This window comes from Nicotiana sylvestris, chromosome 3 (assembly GCF_000393655.2).
Source record: "Nicotiana sylvestris chromosome 3, ASM39365v2, whole genome shotgun sequence".
Classification (NCBI taxonomy): domain Eukaryota; kingdom Viridiplantae; phylum Streptophyta; class Magnoliopsida; order Solanales; family Solanaceae; genus Nicotiana; species Nicotiana sylvestris.
The window spans coordinates 49,426,784-49,443,499 of NC_091059.1; positions in this window are offsets into that span (position 1 = coordinate 49,426,784).

Here is a 16,716-nt window from a genome sequence, read left to right on the forward strand (position 1 = left end):
TAAGAAATATACATCTCCAACTAAAGAGCCATGCTAGATCTGATGCTGGGGATAAGGCCCTCAATAAACTGGTGAACCCTCTCGCGGACAGTAACAACCAAGGCTGGTGCATGCCTATCCATACTGGTGTAACTAACAGCATATTCAGAAATAGTCATAGCACCCTAGCACAAATGCTCAAACTTTACATGCCATGCATACTTGAGGCTCTGAGGAACATACTCCCTCAGGAACAGGTCTGAAAACTGAGCCCAAGTCAGTGAAACAGCCTCATCTGGACTGTCTAACTCATAGGTATGCCACCACTCATAGGCAATTCCTTGAAACTAGAAGGTAGTGAATGAAACCCCGCTTGATCTTGAGATACCCATGGTATGGAGAATGAGGTAACACTTATCAAGAAATCCCAGAGCATCCTCCGATGCTAGACCACTAAATACAGGGGGCTTGTACTTCTTGAACCTCTCAAGCCTCAACTGCTTATCCTTGGAAGCCGCTGCCTTGTCCTCAGGCTGAACTGGCACTGCAGGCGGCACATGAAAATCTTAGGGACCTGCTCAACATGCACTCGCTACTCAGAAGTGCGGGCAGCGGGAGTCTGTGCTCCTCCCCCAGCCTGAGATGTAGCTACAGCAAGGGGAAGCAACCCTGCCTAAGCCAAGGTGGTGTACATGCTCATGAACTGTGCCAAAGTCTCCTGAAGAGCTGGAGTAGTAGTAGCAGTAGGCATGTCAGGTGCCTGAACTCCGGCTAGATCTATTGGTGGTACCTCGGCAGTAGTTCGCGCAGGTGCTCTGGCTGCACCATGTGCGTGTCCTCGGCCTCTACCCCGGTCCCGGCCTCTAACGGCTGCAGTAGGGGGCACGAGTGCCTGATCATCTCGAGTAACACGTGTCCTCACCATCTGTGAGAGAATAGAAGACAGAAGTTTAGAATTGTGATGTCAAAATATCGCACGACAAGGAAATCAAATAAAGTGAAAATTTTCCTAACAGTTACATAGCCTCTTGTAGATAAGTACAGATGTCTCCATAATGATCAACGAGACTCTAATAAACCGGCTTGTGATCCGTGACTCCTATGAACCTAGAGCTCTGATACCAACTTGCACGACCCCGGTTCGCCCTTCATGAACCATCGTGATGGCACCTAGACTTTACGACTAGGTAAGCCTAAACTTGCGGAAGATAACCAAACTTGTGGAAGTAAAACAATTTAAAAACAGAAATAAGGCAATAACAGTGTTAAATGTGTCGCTCGGCATACACCATATTTGTATAGATCTCAAAACCAATATCTAAATCCAAGACCCGAAAACCACGAATCACAAGCTAAGATCAATATTACATAGCTCTAACTTCGGAATATCTAATAAGAACAGGAAAGTACAGAAAGGCTAAATACTAAAAGTAGAAATAGAAAAGGACTTCTCGGTCTACGGACGCGGCAGATGTACCTCGAAGTCTCTAGAGCAGTCGTCTCCCTCAAAGATAGTAGGCCTGAGTAGCGGTACCTGGATCTGCACATGAAAAACATGCGCAGAAGAGGCATGGTTACACCACAACGGTACTCAGTAAGTGTCAAGCCTAACCTCGGTCGGGTAGCGACGAGGAAGGTCAAAACCCTACTAAGGTTAAATACAATATAAAGGTTAAGAGTGTGGAATAAAACAATATAAATAAGTGCAACAGTAAGAAATAACATAGAATTGACAGAACAACAACAACTAGAACAGAGACAAAACAAGCCATGGAAAGAAATACAGCTCAACACAGAGATAACAACCGGGGCACCTTCCAGGATACCGTCTTGTAGTCCCAATTACAACTATCCAGTGGATCTCCCGGGATACCGTCCCCGTAGTCCATCATATATATGTCCGAAGGATCTCCCAGGATCCCGTCCCGTAGTCCAACTATCAATGCGCGGGGATCTACCGAAATCCCGATCCGTAGTCCCAAATGTAAATATCCAGTACTGGGGGAATCTACCGGGTGCATTCCCGTAGTTCCATATAACTGTGTAGGGGGATCTACCGGGAATCTATCCCATAGTCCCAAAGTAAATGTGCAGGGGGATCTATCGGGAATCTAACCCGTAGTCCCAAAGTAAACAGACAAGGAAGATCTACCAGAATCCCACATTCGTAGTCCCAAAATAAATACACAGCAGCAATAGGAAGATAAACAGAAATGGCAAAATTTCATATTAAGGAAATAAGTGATTCTAGCCTAGCATGCTGCATAGAATTCAAGTAAGGCGGGTTGAATCAAATAAAGCAATCAAGTCACTTAGACATGCTTTCCAAAGCTAACAACAGGCTTAATAGTGCGAGAAATAGAAACAGAAAAGGAAACATACTAGTAATTACTTAAAGAAAATCGAATTTCTAACAATTAGCACAAGTACGCACTCGTCACCTCACGTAAAAGGCATTTCAATTACCAAATATACCAATCCTAAGGGGAAGGTCCCCTACACAGGGTTAGACAAGCCACTTATCTCGATGCCACGAACACAATTCACGATTCAACTATAGCTTTACCCCTTGATTCCACCACCAATTCGCTCGTATCTAGTCACAAGTTACTTAATTACATCAATAAATGCTAAATGAATCAACCCCAATGCATGAAAATGAGTTTACTAAAGTTTTACCCAAAAAGTCTAAAATCGCCCCCGGGCCCACATGGTCAAAACCCGAGGTTCGAACCAAAACCCGATTACTCATTCCTCCACGAACCTAAATATATGATTTGTTTTGATATCAGACCTCAAATCGAGGTCCAAATCCCCAATTTTTGAAAAACCTAGGTTCTACTCAAAACACCCAATTTGCCCCATGAAAATCATTGATTTTAAGTTGAAATCATGTTAAAAGATGTTAATTATCGAACAAAACTAGTTAAAAATGAATTACAATTGATTTGGAGAAGAAGAAACCTTTGAAAAATCGTCCTAGTGTGTGTATGTTTTGAGAGGATATGAAAATGGGTTTAAAATCGGTTAAGTATAAAAGTTGCAAGTCGCAGGTATGGGAAATGCGAACAGGGGTTCGCAATTGCGAACCCCAACCTCTGCTAACTTGGGAATTGCGAAACAGGGTTCGCATTTGCGAACCCTTAAGAAATGCTGAACTTTCGCATTTGCGATACATAGGTCGCATTTGCGATCACTGGCCCATTGGCAAATCTTCACATTTGCGAGCCAGGGCAGGCCTAGGCTGGTTTCGTATTTGCGATCCAGCCTTCGCATTTGCGAGCCAGGCTTCGCAAATGCGAAGCTTGCAGGCCTGGGCACACCGACTAAAATTCTGCAATTTTTTCTAAGTTCCAAATGCACCCCGTGGCCTATCCTAAACTCACCCGAGCCCTCAGGGCTCCAAACCAAATATACACACAACCTAAAAAAACATCCCACGGACTTATTCGTGTACTCATATCACCAAAATAACATCACAAACATCGAATTTAACCTCAATATCAATGAAATTTATCAAAACTTCTTAAACATCAAATTTTGCAATTAAGGTCCAAATCACGCCAAAGGGATTCCGTTTCTTACCAAACTTCACAGAATCATCTTAAATCATATATAAGACCTATATCGGGCGTCGGAACCAAAATACAGGCCTGATACCAACATGTTCTAATCAAAATTCATTTCCAAACTTTATAAACAATTTCAGAAAACATTTTTCTTCAAAAATTCATTTCTCGGGCTTGGGACCTCGGAATTCGTTTTCCGGGCACATGTCTAAGTCCCAAATTTTTCTACGGACCCTCTGGGACCGTCAAATCATGGGTCCGGATCCGTTTACTCAAAATGTTGACCGAAGTCAAATGAATTCATTTTATAGTCAAAATTTATCATTTTTCACAGATTTTCACATTTAAGCTTTCCGGCTACGCGCCCAAACTGCGCACGCAAATTGAGGTGATGCTAAAAGAGGTTTTTAAGACCTCGGAATGCATAATTTCATTTTAAAACAAGTGATGACCTTTTGGGTCATCACATTTCGATTCCGGGCACACGCCCAAGTCCCATATTTTCCCTATGCCAGGTATGGTAAGGCCATCCCTTATTTCTTTTGGCATGGTCCAAATTATACAGAAGAAACGAGCAAATGCACAGTTTTCATAAATTACTCTATTTATAGAAATACGAGGGGTGTCTATATTCTTGATTCCCCATGAGAATTATTATTATCTTCTGTTCATGGGTCTCAGAATAATACGTAGTTGAAAAAGTTTATCTGGAAGGATTATTGAGATTATTACATATTTTTCATGCATTTCCCCCCATTTATACATGTGTATTGACCCATGACCAGCTGGCGTTATATACGCGTATATATGTAAATATATGTATATGGGATATGGAAAAAGGTTACAGCATTATATACGTACCACCACCTGATCAGCTGATATATGTTGATGATTTGCCCACAGTGTCCGAGATGATATGGTTGTATGCCCTTATAGGCCTGATGATGTTATGGCGTTATATACGCGTATATATATATATATATATATATATATATATATATATGGGATATGAAAAAGGTTATGACGTTATATATGCATCACCACCTGATCATCTAGTATATGATGATGATTTTGCCCACAGTGGCTGAGATGATATGATGGGATGCTCTCATAGACTTTATGATGTTATGTACGTACAGACCTATGCATTACATGGCATTCATATGCATATGCATGATACTATAAATATTTCATGATTTACAGATCTATCCAGACTTACAGGTTGAGTCATTTACTCCAAATTTCTTCCATGTCCTTAATTATTATTGACTTACTATTATGTTGTAGTTCTGCCATACATACTCAGTACATTATTCGTATTGACGTCCTTTTGTTGGGGACGTTGCATTCATGCCTGCAGGTATAGATAATCAGTTTGACGAGCCCTCATAATAGACGATATTTGATTTCAACGAAGAATTCGATAAGACTCCATCTCATTCGGAGTGCAGCTGAGTCTATGAGTCATCATGTTACAGTTTTGCTACAGACTTGTGGGTAGGGCGGTACCCTGTCCCATTTGATGTCAGATAATAATATAGGCTTTGTAGATAGAGGTTCATTTTGTACAGTATGTCAGAGGCCTTGACGGCCGATATGTATTCATATTTTAAAAACGATAGTTTATTGATAAAGTGTTGCCCACTTATAGTTATACATTACGAGTTGTGGCCATGTTGGCCTATGATAGTTACAAAGAAAAAAAAAGGAGTTGCAGAGTGGTTCGCTCCGGCCAGTGCGGCACTAGATGCCAGCCACGCCTCCCCAGGTTTGGGGCATGACAGGTTAGGCCTACCAAGCAAAACAGACTTTTTACCAAAAAAAATTTCATTACCAGGCTCGAATCCTAGACATACACAGTTAGTCACTAATTAGTGATGTCTTTACTCTTTAGCCACGATTTAAAATATATTTATCCTTTAACTAGTGCTTAATAAATTTTTATCCGTGCGGATGAAAATACCGCTATACTAGACATGAGTGTTGTGTAAATATTAAGGACATAGTGTCCTTAACTTCATGAATGTTGTGTAAATATTAAGGACAAAGTATCTTGTATTTGCACTTTCCGTTGTTAAATTGTAGGACATCATGTCCTTAACTTCATACGTGCAGTGTAAATATTAAGGACATGGCGTCCTTAACTTCATGTGTGTAGTGTAAATATTAAGGACATAATGACCTTAACTTGTATTTGTACCTTCAGTTGTTTAACTTTAGGACTTCATGTCCTTAACTTCATATGTATAGTGTAAATTTTAAGCACATGGTGTCCTTAGTTTCATGTGTGTAGTATAAATGTTAAGAACATAGTGTCCTAGACTTTATGAGTATTGTGTAAATATTAAGGACATGATGTCCTTAACTTCATGAATGATGTGTAAATATTAAGGACAAAGTGTCATGTATTTGCACTTTCTGTTGTTAAACTTTCGGACATCATGTCCTTAACTTCATATGTGCAGTGTAAATGTTAAGGACATGGCGTCCTTAACTTCATTTGTACAGTGTAAATGTTAAGGACACTATGCCCTTAATATTTACACAGAAAAAAAGGTAAAAATATATTTCGTATTAATTTTAATAGAATAATAGCTATTTTTGCTCAGCATTAAAAATATTAGATAAAAACTAAATATCATGTTAAAAAAGTGGCTATCCCACGCCATTTCTACGCATGACTAAGGGGTGAAAAGATTCTAATCGTTCCATCCGTTGAAGGTAAAATGCCAAATTTCGAAAGTAACATTGCGCGATGCTTTAGAAAATGGTCCAAGGTAATCGAAGATAGGCCACCTGTCTTAGTTAAGAAATTACTAGTTGATAAGCATTCACATGGTTTTATGTCAAATTGGAAAAAAAACCTGCTAAGTAGGCATTGAGAACTATAAAGAATAAAGTGCTGCTGGAAATCTTATGATGAAGATCTCCTCAACTGGAAATGAGTTGGTTGCCTCCGACCTGCAGCATAATTTGCAACAAAAGTAGGTCTAGGTGTATTTTTGTAGATCAATCTCCTTTTTGTTCTTTCTTATGCTTATAGACTTTTAATTAGTGGCAATGCAGAACAAAGTTAGTGAATTCGAAGCAATTAGTAGACAAATGAAGCACAAAAACAAGAATATAATTTGATTGTTACTGCAGTCATCAATGGTTATGGCGTTAATGCTTTTCGAGGATCAAATTAGGATTCTATTCTTGTTACATTCTTTTCAAGCTCAAAGAAAGTTCTGAGCTAGAATTAGTTTGAACTTAAAGGAGGTATATATTTCATGAGCTAACTAAGATGAGTTCTGTTTTAGTTTGTCCTATCGTTTGGTTAGTGGAGGAGATGATTTCGAGTCTAGTGGTTGAGGGTCAGGGTTCCAGGTCTTGGGTTCAGAGGTAGGGTGGGGCACGAGTTTCGAGGTTGTGGGTTAGAGTTAATAGGGGCATGGGGGCTCTAGGTTAGGAGTTAGGGTCCGATGATCGGGTATAAGAGTCCAGGATTCGGGTTTGAGAGCTAGTGTTCGAGACTTGGGTTCGAATTTGGAGTCTGAGGTTAGGTTCTTCTTATCGGAGGTCGGGGTCCGATGGTCAAGGCTTGGGGTTCGGAGTTCTAGGCCTAGATGTAGAGGCCAGGGTTCAAGAATTAAGGTTAGGAGTTCAAGTGTAGGGGATAAGGGTTGGGTCAGAGGTTATTAGATTTAGAGTCTGGGGTTGGGGGTCAGAGGTTGGACTCGGAGCCTCAGCCTCGAAGGCGAGCAGGGGAGTAGTGGTGAGAGTTGGTGGGTCAGGGCATGGGGGGCGGGTGGAGGAACGGGAGGAACGAGAGGGGGTTAAGATGGCAGTGGTCGAGATTAGATGGTGGGCCGGGGATAGGAGAGGTTTGACTTGGGAAGAGGTAGGTATATGTCCAATGAGGGGGGAGGGGATGTCGGATGGTGTCGGAGCTGAGGGGTGGCAGGTGGTGGGGGGTCAAGGGTGACAGTGGTGGATTGGAGGGTAGGGGTGGGAGTGGGATGTGTAGGGTTGAAAGTGAGTTTCTAAAAAAGTTTCCTATTCTCTTGATATGGAAATTATTTTCCTTAAATTGGAGTAAAATGAGTTCACGAAAAAATATTTCTCCAAATATTTAAGCCACCTAAATATGAAAATATTGCGAAATATTTTCCTCCTTACCAAACACATCTTAGTGTTAAAACATTTCATCAAAATATTATCATTTTTGTTAACATTATTGCCAATATTTAATAATATATTTTACGATTTTTTTAATTTACCAACCAAATATCGGAAAACATATTAGTGAACATACTTTTCAAAAGAGGACTTATTTTTTGAAAAATATATTCCCGTCATACCAATCACCTATATCTCATTCAGTTTGGAGTTAAAGGAGTTTTATTTTTGTTTGTTCTATTATTAAGCTAATAGAGAGGATGGTTTCAATAATTATGTCACTGAGTACATAAAAGTGGCACAGAAAATAACACAGAAGGCAATGGTTTTTATCCTTTCATTATTGCTGACTAGAATGTATAATCAATTAATAGTGGTCATAGTTTGGGCAAATTCAAAATTTAAACACATAACTTTTTAGTTTTTCTGATTTGCATTTTCGAATTATGGATTAAATTTTGAATTTAATTTTCAAAATTTTTAGATTTTGGACTGGAGTTTAGATTCGGAACCTGAATATTTGTATATCTAAAAATCCAAAATTTGTATACCTTTTAACTCTAACCATGATATATTAGTTCATTACCCATCTATCAAATACTAATAATTTTAATACCCTAACCATTACACATTAGATCATATATTGAATCCTAATTACTACGTTACTATCAGAATATTTTCTATTTCATCATACTTTTTGCTATGTTGGACTTTTTGAGCTTCTATTGCATTTTCTATTAAGACAGTTTGATATGAATACTGTCAGTAAACTGTGTTAAAAACCAGTGAAAACAGAAACGCCGAACTTAGAATAGAAAATGTAAAATATTCTGAGCCAATAATTTTCATGGTGTTCTTAAGGAATTTAATCTCCTCACTATTACCAAGATATTTGGATTAATTTCTTCTGGATAAAATAACAGAACTTCTACAAACTCAAATAGCAGATTAAAACACACACTGAACACTTATATTTTGCTTTTCAAAATGATACAGAAATACAGAAAAGATAAGGGAGAGTTTTCATTTCAAAGTTTTTGAGGTGCAAAATAAGGCTAAACCTCTGAATTTATAGCAAACGAGTTGAAGTTGAAATCATGCGAAGGTGCATGTTTAGAAACAAGGCGGTGATTGTTGATGAAAGTATTTGCTCGGTCATAAATTTTAAATATGTCCATTCAAAAATTCCACACTTCAAAAATTGTTGTTGGAAAAGAAACTACGAATTTTGAATTAAAATTCTATGAGAAAAACAATGGAAAAAATTGGTCCAAAAAATATATCAATTAATCAAATCATTTGACCTAATCCAAATAAGTCGAGATGTAACGATTCGACCGGTCATTTTGAGTATTTTAACCCCATTTTTCCTATTTGATGCTTTACTTATGTGTACTTTTCGTTATGTAATTTGCGGGGATAGTTGATTTGGTTTCGGGGAAGTTTTGGATTAAATTAGGACATTTAATTCTGAGGTTGGGAGCTTAAGTTGTGAAAGTTGATCGGAGTTTGACTTTTAAATAGATGACCTCGGAATGATAGTTTGATGGTTCCAATAGGTCTGTATGGTAATTTTGGACTAAAGCATATGTCCAGATTTGGATTTGGAAGTTTCTAGGTTGTTTTGGCTTGAATTGGTTAGAAAGTTTGGAAAGTTCATAGGTTTGATCGGGAGTTGACTTTGATGATATCGGGTTCAGATTATGGTTTCGAGAGTGAAAATAAGTTGGTTGTGTCATTTGGGACTTGTATGCAAAATTTAGTGTCACTCTGAGTTGAATTGATGTGCTTTGGCATGAGTTTTGGAAGTTGGAAGTCGATTAGTTCCTTAGGCTTGAATGAAGGGACGATTCATGGTTTTGATATTATTTTGTATGATTCGAGGACTCGAGTAGGTCCGTATTATACTTTAGGATTGATTGATGTGACTGGATCGGGTCCCGAGGGGTTCGGGTGTGTTTCGAATAATTTTTATCTCTTTAGGCAGACCTGCTATAGTAATTTTGCATCTGCGGAAGTTTGGTCGCAGATGTGAAGCCACATAAGCGACCAGTATTGTAAGAAGTGAAATTGATCGGAGGCAGGGTAAATCCGTAGATGCGAAGGTGTTTCGCCGAAGCGAATGCATGTGTGATGGTGGGCCGCAAATATAGTTGGTCGGCTTTTTAAGTGAAGTCGCATATGGGGATTTTCTCTACAAGCGGAGCTGCAAATGCAGTATTTTGGTTCGCAAATGCAAAATTGCTAGGCAGACTATAATATTTCAAGGGTTTGGTCATTTTATTAGTATGTGGAGTTGTGGAGCTCGGCTAGAGGCAATCTTTGGAGGGATTTTCATTACAATTGAAGGGGTAAGTGCACTTTACTTGGTTTTGATGTTAGATATTGATTACCCATGGATTATTACACCTAATTTATGTGAATTAAATGTAGAATTTGGGAGTTTTTCACTATGGTTTTGGAGATGTAACGACCCGATCGAACATTTTGAGCAGTTGCACTTTTCTCGCCAGATCTCGGGCATTACTAGCCCTATATGATGTATTATGACTTATGTAAATCGTCAGTTTTGGTTTTCAGTATTGACTTATGAAGAATGATTCTCAGCTTGAGACCAAGTTTTAACTTTTTAGTATTCGATCTCGAATTTGGATTTTTATGATTTGGTTAACTCCGTTAGGTGATTTTGGACTTGGGAGCTCGTCCGGAATATGATTTGGAGGTCCGTGGTAGGATTAGGATTGAATTGGCAAAATTGAAAATTTAATGTTTCTCGGACGGCAGTGAAAATTTTGATATCCGGGTCGGAATGGAATTCTGAAAATTTGAGTAGGTTCGTTATGTTATTTGTAAAGTGTGTGTAAAATTTCAGGTCAATCGGATGAGGTTTTGAGAGGTTTTTGGATCAGTTGTGGAATTCAGAAGTTTGAAAATCCTTAGGCTTGAATCCGAGGATGATTTGGTATTTTTATGTTGTTTTGAGTGTTCCGAAGGCTGGAATAAGTTTCAATGATAATAGGTGACTTGTTCGTATTTTTGGTTGAGGTCCCGGGGGCCGCATGATGATTTCGGATAGTTTTTGGAAAGTTTAAACTTGAGAAATTGTAGCTGGTGTTGCTGCTTATGTAATATCGACACTTGCGGATTGGGGACCACAAGTGTGAGCTCTGCAGGAGCGGAAAAGAGGCGCAGGTGTGTGGAGGACCGCAGGTGCGGCTTGGTAAATCACATTTGCGATGCCGCAGGAGCGGTATGGCGACCGCAGATGCAAGGGCTGTGATGTTAAGTGAAATCTGCAGAAGTGGATATTTTCCGCAGAAGCAGAAGCGTAGGTGCGCTTGTGGGATTGCATGTGCAGAATCCATGTGGCAGAAAGTATATAAGTTGCCCTTCGCGAATTTTGGTCATTCTTCACAATTTCAACTCAGTTTTTGGAGCTTTTGGAGGGTTTTGAAGAGGGATTCAAGGGGCAACTCATTGAGGTAATGTTTTTGAACCTAAAACTCGATTCTATGGTGATTTTCAGTTGATTAAGCATGAAATTTGTGGGATTTAAGGGTGAAAACTGGGGAATTAGGGCCTGGAACTTGAGAGTTAAAATTAGGCGATTGAGGGGTCAAATAAAGTTAGATTTTGGTAAATTTGGTGTGCATAGATTCATGAGAGGATAAGGATTCTGATTTTATGATTTTTGTTGGATTCCGAGACGTGGGCTCGGGGGTCGGGTTTGGCCAATTTTGGAATTTTTGAGTTAATTTGATAATTTTCGCATGGGCTTTTTTCCTTTAGCGTGTATTAATGATGTGATACTAATTTTGGTTAGATTCAGAGCATTTGGAGGCCGAGCCGAGAGGCAAGGGTATCGCGGGTTAGAGCTTTGGCTGGTTTGAGGTAAGTAATGATTGTAAATCTTGTTTTAAGGGTATGAAACCCCAGATTTCATATCGTTTCACTATCTTGAGGTGATGCACATGCTAGATGACGAGCATGGGGGCGTGTTCCGTTGGGTATTGTGGCTTGGTCTGTCCTGCACGACTATTAAGTCGTATATTTGATTGAAAACTATTTGATACTATTGTGCTTTGGAAAGTATTACTATGTTTTGGGCTGAATGCCATATTTGGGCCTCGTGCCAAGCTGTTTGGACCCTTAGGGGCTTTTTACTACTATTCTTCACAGTTTTAATTTAATATCTGTACTCAGTCATGATGTATTTTACTGATTTCATAATTCAACCTTATTTACTCCGTTTTGATACTATAAATGATATTTTGGTCTGAGCACCCTGTTTTACTATTAGCCCGAGTGGCTCGAGAGGTTTCTGACTGAGTGAGGCCGAGGGCCTGTGTTGTGAGGATATTATGGGATCTAGCTGCACGCCGCAAAAGATTGTTACTGATTCATGATATTATGAGTCTGATGGCTTGTTATTGCGCTTGGGCTGTAGGAGCTTCTCCGGAGTCTGAACACCCTCAGTGAGCACGGGTACCCAGGGTGAGTGATATGATGTTGCCCGAGGGGCTGATCTTGATTCATGTTGTGCCCGAGGGATTGATTACGAGTGACTGTTGTTGACACCCAATTTTGTGCTCATGTCGAAGAAGAATTAGATAGAAAACCGTGGTTTCATGATATCAAAGAATACTTGGCAAAAGGAGAATACCCAGAACTCGCAAACGCTACTTAGAAGCACATGCTTCGGATGTTATCCAACAATTTCTTTCACAGTGGAGGAATCCTGTACAGGAGGACTCCTAATTTGGGATTACTAAGGTGTGTCGATGCAAAGGAAGCATAGGCTATTAGAGGAAATTTATGTAGGGACCTACGGTTCACATATGAATGGTTTTGTCTTAGCCAAGAAAATACTCCGAGCTGGTTACTTTTGGATGACTATGGAAATAGACTGCATCCAATATATCCGAAAGTGTCACTGCTTCTAGATACACGCAGACATGATAAAGGTGCCTCCAGACGAGCTTAATGCGACAAGCTCGCCGTGGCCGTTCGCTGCATGGGGAATAGATGTTATTGGACCAATCGAACCCGCCGCATCAAACGGGCACAAGTTCATCCTAGTAGCAATTGATTATTTCACCAAATGGGTTGAAGCAGCATCTTACAGAGCAGTGACTAAGAAAGTTGTGGCAGACTTCGTCCGCGATCGTATCGCTTGTCGATTCGGGATCCCGGAGTCAATTGTCATTGATAATGGTTCCAACCTCAATAGTGACCTGATGAAAGCCATGTGTGAAACCTTCAAGATCAAACACATGAATTCTACAGCCTACAAACCTCAGATGAATGAAGCCGTAGAAGCCGCCAATAAGAATATCAAGAAGATATTGAGGAAAATGATAGAGAAGCATATATAGTGGCATGAAAAGTTATCATTTGCTTTATTGGGGTACCGCACCACAGTCCGCACATCAACCGGGGCAACCCCCTATATGCTCATTTACGGTACATAGGCCGTCATTCCCCCTGAGGTAGAAATTCCCTCCCTAAGGATCATAGAAGAAGTTGAGCTCGACGATGCAGAGTGGGTAAAGAGTCGTTACGAGCAGCTGGCTCTTATCGATGGAAAAAGAATGAATGCAATTTGCCATGGTTAACTTTATCAGAACAGAATGTCCAGAGCCTTCAACAAAAGAGTCAAGCCGAGACAGTTCACACCGGGGCAGCTGGTATTAAAGAAAATCTTTCCACATCAAGATGAAGCCAAAGGGAAATTCTCTCCCAACAGGCAGGGTTCGTACATGGTTCATCGGGTTCTAACAGGAGGAGCCCTCATACTTGCAGAAATGGACGGAGAAGTCTAGCCAAAGGCGATCAATTCAGATGCAGTCAAGCGTTACTATGTTTAATCTATATGCTTTTCTATATGATGCAAATTGAACTACGCCTGACCTGATTCCCGTTTAAGAGAGGATACGTAGGCAGCCCTATGGGTTCAGTCACAATTCAATAAAACTTTTATTTCCCCCCGCAATTGGAAACTGGGGTAGAATTTTGAGGAGGACCCTTAAAATTCCGAAGTTAATTTCAGCCAATCATCATTAGCAGCAGTCGAAAGCATCAATCCATTAAATTGGGGTAAAATTTTGAGGAGGACCCTCAAAATTCCGTAACAAGAAGGGTTGCAATGTCTTGAACCACGTTGCAGTCGTTGGTTCATCAAAATAAAACTATTCTTAATTATGTATTTATGTATGCCTTTACTAAATCATGCATTGCCTTGTTTGGCAACGCTACCCCAATGATACATGCAGTATCATCAGATTAAAGCCGAGCAGGTCAAGCAGAGCGAGCGGGAATACGAACTAACCTCCCCTTTTTTTACAAAACTCACGATTTTTCTTTGGATACAGGCACTTGAGTTGCAAAATCATCAAATATACTATACACTCACGAGACTCACAAAGTTCAGGAATACAACTTTCCGAACCATTGCACTTTATCACAACTGCTATCCACACAAAATAGTGTCCCCAACAGGCACAATGTCCCAGCAATCACGATACCGCAATCCACTATCAGCTAAGAAAACTCTATTGCCATTTGTCGTTTTTACTTCTTGCATAAGGCTACCGTTATGCCTTCCGAGACTAACCTCTGTCTCCATCTGCATTTTCTTGCATTGCATAAGGCTACTATTCTGCCTTCCGAGACTAAGCTCTGTCTCTATCTGCATTGCATAAGGCTACCATTCTGCCTTCCGATACTAAGCTCTGCCTCCATCTGCATTCTTGCATTGCATAAGGCTACCATTCTGCCTTCTGAGGTTAAGCTCTACCTCCATCCGCATTTCTTGCATTGTATAAGGCTACCATTCTGCCTTCCGAGGTTAAGCTCTACCTCCATTTGCATTGGTTGAAAGATCACCACCTTATTTACATTCGCATCGGTTGAAAGATCGCCACCTTATTTACATTTGCATGGCTGAAAGATCACCACCTTATTTACATTTGCATGGCTAAAAGATCGCCACCTTATTTACACTTGCACGGCTAAAAGATCGCCCCCTTATTTACATTCACATCGGCTGAAAGATCGCCACCTTATTTACATCTGCATGACTGAAAGATCGCCACCTTATTTACACTTGCACGGCTGAAAGATCACCACCTTATTTACATGTGCATGGCTGAAAGATCGCCACCTTATTTACATTTGCATTGGTTGAAAGATCGCCACCTACTGCATTGCATAGGCTGAAAGATCGCCAGACACTGCATCTCATGGGCTGAAAGATCGCCAAATTATCCGAAGGCATCATTGTTCGGAGTCACCATTCGGAGTCACCATTCTCTTATCCCGAGAACACCATTTCATGGCCTGCGAATTCTTTATTATACGCTTCATGACCCAGGACGTCATGGTCTAAGGACGTCATCCTAATTGTCCAAAAACAACTTTCATGGTCCAATGGAAAGTTGCATCATGTTTAAATTTACGCACAATATATGCTTGTATCGCTTACTTGCAGGTAAACCAGCGAGCAACAGCCATCCCGGCAGGAGAAAGCCCTCTCTAGTTCCCGCAGCCATATCAAACCTTAACCATTCTCACAAGTCGCCCACTCACCCCATCCCAGATATAGCGCCCGTTCTTGGAAAGTCTCCATTGGCATACTCCGCCGACAGATCCTGAACTACATATGGCTTGATTCCTGTAAAACTAGGGATATGTAGGCAGCTCAGAAGCCAGGGCCCGACCTAACTTCTTCGAACCGTTTCGTTCGGTCAAAATTGGCCATCATGTCTTTACCCGTAAACTCTTTCATCCTTCCCGGGTAAAGAGGGGCAGCTGTGACACCCAATTTTGTCCTTCTATACCCGAATTTATTCTAATGAGCTACTATTTTATTTAAGAGTCATAACTCCATTTATAACATTTTTGTGTATTATTACATGCACTACAACTTCTTTATTATTAATATTACTACTACTACTACTACTACTACTACTACTACTACTTTTACTATTTTTGAATTTTATAACTTTTGTTTTTACTACGTATTAGGAGCTGCTTAGAGGATAAAGGGGTCTCGGTTGACTATATTAGGGTGATTAAAGACATGTATGCTGGAGCTAAGACTCGGGTTAGGACAGTAGGAGGCGACTCTGAACACTTTCCAGTTGTTACGGGGTTGCACCAAGGGTCTGCGCTCAGCCCATTCCTATTTGCCCTGGTGATGGATGCACTGACTCATCATATTCAAGGGGAGGTGCCATGGTGCATGCTATTTGCTGATGACATTATTCTAATTGACGAGACACGAGGCGGCGTCAACGAGAGGCTAGAGATTTGGAGACATGCTCTTGAGTCTAAAGGTTTCAAGTTGAGCAGGACGAAGACGGAATACCTCGAGTGCAAATTTGGAGTTGAGCCGACGGAAGCGGGAGTTGAAGTGAGGCTTGACTCTCAAGTCATTCCCAAGAGTGGTAGTTTCAAGTACCTTGGATCAGTTATTCAGGGCACCGGGGAGATTGACGAGGATGTCACACACCGTATAGGGGTGGGGTGGATGAAGTGGAGGTTAGCGTCGGGAGTCTTGTGTGACAAGAAAGTGCCACCGTTACTAAAAGGTAAGTTTTATAGAGCAGTGGTTCGGCCTGCCATGTTATATGGAACTGAATGTTGGCCGGTAAAGAACTCACACATCCAGAAGATGAAAGTAGCAGAGATGAGGATGTTGAGGTGGATGTGCGGGCATACAAGGATGGATAAGATTAGGAATGAAGATATTCGAGAGAAGGTGGGCGTGGCCCCCATGGAGGACAAGATGCGGGAAGTAAGACTCAGATGGTTCGGGCACATTCAGAGGAGGAGCACTGATGCACCGGTGAGGAGGTGTGAGCGACTGGCTGTAGTGGGCACGCGGAGAGGTAGAGGGCGACCTAAGAAGTATTGGGGAGAGGTGATCAGACAGGACATGGCGCGACTTAGGATTACTGAGGACATGGCCCTTGACAGGGAATTATGGAGGTCGAGCATTAAGGTT